At 32.2% G+C, this 4,966-nt stretch overlaps 1 pseudogene; it reads left to right on the top strand.

The window, feature by feature from the left end:
- LOC129357649 (cytochrome b-245 heavy chain-like) lies at positions 1-2,654 on the top strand (annotated as a pseudogene).
- Positions 2,655-4,966: the final 2,312 nt, after the last annotated feature.

Here is a 4,966-nt window from a genome sequence, read left to right on the forward strand (position 1 = left end):
GTTCTGGTCCGGTCCGGCATCCAGGCAGCGTTCTGCTTTAGAGAGGTTCCACTTCCTGTCCTGCAACTTAGTGTCGACATCACTTCCTCCCAGAGCCGCCACCCAACTGCCAACAGCTTGGACCCGGTCCGACCCGGTCCGACCCGGTCCGACCCGGTCCGACCCGGTCCGACCGTTCCTTCCTCTAAACTGACATTAGTTTCTACTGAAGCTTTACTTTGACTGGACCAGTTTGACCTGCAGGTTCTGGTGGGTTGACCCAGTCAGCAACTGGTTCTGATCCGACTATTCTTGGTAACGCTCTGCAGCGAGCCGAGCAGAGGGAGCGTCGTGCGGCAGGAAGGCTTTGACTAGGCCGTGAGGGAGCAGCCTGGGGTCGGGGCTCTGCTGCCCCCTGCTGGAGGAAACCCTGCGCAGCAGCTTCTGCAGCAGCTTCTGCTTTCATTGGTTTTATGTGGAATAAAAAGTTTTCTTTAAAAACCGTCCAAGCTGCTGGAGCAGCTACTTCCTGTTTCAGAGTGAGCCACTTCCTGTTTGAGAGCGAGGGCGCTATAAAGCAGCCTTCCTCCCTCCTCTTCCTCAGTCGCCATGGGGAACTTGGTGGCCAACGAGGGGCTCTCCGTCTTCGTCATCGTGAGTAAAACCGGGTTATTGATCATGAAGTGATTATCAGTCAGAACCTTTTCAAATATTCTTCACTCCTTTCTTCTGCCAGCTGGTCTGGTTGGGGATCAATGGCTTCCTGTTTGTCCATTTCTACATGGCCTTCCTGGTGGACCGCTGGTTCTACACCCGGGTTCTGCTGGGGGTGAGTCCGGACCGACCGGGTCAGGGGTCACAGCTTCAGCCCCAGGCTGAGTTCTTCTGGTAGTTATTTCTGAGCTTCAGTCGGTTTTTATCAGTTTTTATCATTTTATTCAGTTTTTTCAGTTTCATGCTCTCGTCTCTCATCCTCACGCAGTTTCAGTCTCAGTTCCTCTAAAGCTGCAGCTGCTCCACCTGCAGCTTCAGGTTTCTTCCTCTTTTAGTAAAAGTGTAGAAAAAGGTTGTAATGTCTGCAATAAGCTGGGCTCAGCTCCCCAGCATGACGCTGCCTCCACCGTGCCTCTGCTCCTCCGCAGCACGCCTTGTCCTGGGCCAGAGCTCCGGCCGCCTGCCTCAACTTTAACTGCATGCTGATCCTGCTGCCGGTCTGCAGGAACCTGCTGCTGCGAGGATCCATCCAGGTGGGAACCGGCCCAGGTGACCGGCCCGGCCCGGCCCGGCTCCGGCCCGGCTCCGGCCCGGCTCCGGCCCGGTTCTCATCTGACCTCTGTGTCCCGCAGTGCTGCAGCCGAACCGGCGCGGCAGCTGGACCGGAACCTGACGTTTCACAAGCTGGTGGCCTACATGATCGCCTTCCACACCGGTCAGAGAAAGACCTCAGGAAGATTTCTCTTGTTCTGATTCATCTTTCTTTTCTTTCTTCTTTCTTTCTTTCTTTCTTTCTTTCTTTCTTTCTTTCTTTCTTTCTTTCTTTTTCTTTCTTTTTTCTTTTTCTTTCTCTCTTTCTTTCTTCTTTCTTTCTTTCTTTCTTTCTTCTTTCTCTTTCTTTCTTTCTCTGGACTTCATTGTAAATGTTCATATTTCTAGATGGATTTATTGATTTTGCCTAGGAAAGCAGGAGCAGAGACAACAAAGTCACTTCCTGTTTCAGCCGTTTAAATCCTGGCAGATCAGAGCAGTTGCAGCTGAACGTTGCTCAGTTGCAGCTGAACGTTGCTCTGTTGCAGCTGAACGTTGCTCTGTTGCAGCTGAACGTTGCTCTGTTGCAGCTGAACGTTGCTCAGTTGCAGCTGAACGTTGCTCTGTTGCAGCTGAACGTTGCTCTGTTGCAGCTGAACGTTGCTCAGTTGCAGCTGAACGTTGCTCTGTTGCAGCTGAACGTTGCTCAGTTGCATCTGAACGTTGCTCTGTTGCAGCCGTCCACATCATCGCTCATTTGTTCAAACTTGAGTTCTTCATGGACGCCCAGCTGAACCGCAGCGTTGACCTCCTGCCCTTTGTTCTGTCTGACATCGGCAACGAGGACGCGTCCTTCCTCAACCCCATCAGGAGCAACGAGACGGTGAGCAACGCTTCCCCAGCAACACTGTGGTTGCTGTTTGTTGATGGGGCAACCTGGCAACTTTCCAGTGTTGCTAAATGTTGTGAAAGCAACCGCTGGTTGCAGCAACGTTTCCTCTTCAGTTCTTTTTTTAACTTTCCCATCAATTGATGATGATGATGATGAATCAGTCTCTACTCTTCCTCAGACTTGCTTATAATTAATCATTTCAGTATTTTTATGACTATTTGATGAATTTTTTCCGCTCTGCATTTTTTTAGTCCTTTTATTTTGAAGGATTTCTTCTTTTTAGTAAAATTTTCACTGAATGAAAACAAACATGCTTAAACAGAATCAAACCTGCAGGTTTTGTTCAAGTTTGAAACTTTTTGTTCATTTTTGACATGAAGTTTTTTTCCACTTCATATTTTTGTTTGTCTGATTTTGTCATTTTTAAATATTGAGCGACTGAAGCTTTAATAAATCCATCTAGAATATATGAGTTGGTTTCATGAAGCCCTAACGCAACAATAACAATAACAATAATAACAACAATAACAATAATAACAATAATAACAATAATAACAATAACAATAATAACAATAATAACAATAACAATAATAACAATAATAACAATAATAACAATAATAACAACAATAACAATAATAACAATAACAATAATAACAATAACAATAATAACAATAATAACAATAACAATAATAACAATAACAATAATAACAATAATAACAATAACAATAATAACAATAACAATAATAACAACAATAACAATAATAACAATAATAATAATAACAATAACAATAATAACAATAACAACAATAACAATAACAATAATAACAATAATAACAAAATAATAACAATAATAAAAATGATAACAATAATAACAACAATAATAACAATAATAATAACAATAATAACAATAACAATAATAACAACAATAACAACAATAACAATAATAACAATAATAACAATAACAATAATAACAATAATAACAATAATAACAATAACAATAACAACAATAACAATAATAACAATAACAACAATAACAATAATAACAATAATAACAATAATAACAATAACAATAATAACAACAATAACAACAATAACAATAATAACAATAACAATAATAACAAACAATAATAACAATAACAATAATAACAATAATAACAATAACAATAATAACAATAACAATAATAACAATAATAACATAACAATAATAACAATAACAATAATAACAATAATAACAATAATAACAATAATAACAATAATAACAATAACAATAACAACAATAACAATAATAACAATAACAACAATAATAACAATAATAACAATAATAATAATAACAATAACAATAATAACAATAATAACAATAACAACAATAACAATAACAATAATAACAATAACAACAATAACAACAATAACAATAATAACAATAATAACAATAATAACAATAACAATAATAACAATAATAACAACAATAACAACAATAACAATAATAACAATAATAACAATAATAACAATAATAACAATAATAACAATAATAATAATAACAATAATAATAACAATAATAACAATAACAACAATAACAACAATAACAATAATAACAATAATAACAATAATAACAATAACAATAATAACAATAATAACAACAATAACAACAATAACAATAATAACAATAATAACAATAATAACAATAACAATAATAACAATAATAACAATAACAATAATAACAACAATAACAATAATAACAATAATAACAATAACAATAACAATAATAACAATAATAACAATAACAATAACAATAATAACAACAATAACAATAATAACAATAATAACAATAACAATAATAACAATAATAACAATAATAACAATAACAATAATAACAACAATAACAACAATAACAATAATAACAATAACAATAATAACAATAACAATAATAACAATAACAATAATAACAATAATAACAATAACAATAATAACAATAACAATAATAACAATAAATAACAATAACAATAATAACAATAACAATAATAACAATAATAACAACAATAACAATAATAACAATAACAACAATAACAATAATAACAATAATAACAATAATAATAACAATAATAACAATAATAACAATAATAATAACAATAATAACAATAATAACAATAATAACAACAATAATAACAATAATAATAACAATAATAACAATAACAACAATAACAACAATAACAATAATAACAATAATAACAATAATAACAATAACAATAATAACAATAATAACAACAATAACAACAATAACAATAATAACAATAACAATAATAACAATAATAACAATAACAATAATAACAACAATAACAATAATAACAATAATAACAATAACAATAATAACAATAACAATAATAACAATAATAACAACAATAACAATAATAACAATAATAACAATAACAATAAAAAATAATAACAATGATAACAATAATAACAATGATAACAATAATAACAAAACAATAATAACAATAACAATAATAACAATAATAAACAATAATAAAATAACAACAATAACAACAATAACAATAATAACAATAATAACAATAACAATAATAACAATAACAATAATAACAATAATAACAATAATAACAATAACAATAATAACAATAATAACAATAATAACAATAAAAAATAACAATAACAACAATAACAATAAAAAAACATAACAATAATAACAATAATAACAATAACATAATAACAATGATAACAATAATAACAATAATAACAACAATACAATAATAACAATAAACATAATAACAATAATATAATAACAAACAATAACAATAAAACATAATAACAATAATAATAATAACAATAACAACAATA

This window comes from Poeciliopsis prolifica, unplaced genomic scaffold (assembly GCF_027474105.1).
Source record: "Poeciliopsis prolifica strain line A6 unplaced genomic scaffold, Auburn_PproV2 SCAFFOLD274, whole genome shotgun sequence".
Classification (NCBI taxonomy): domain Eukaryota; kingdom Metazoa; phylum Chordata; class Actinopteri; order Cyprinodontiformes; family Poeciliidae; genus Poeciliopsis; species Poeciliopsis prolifica.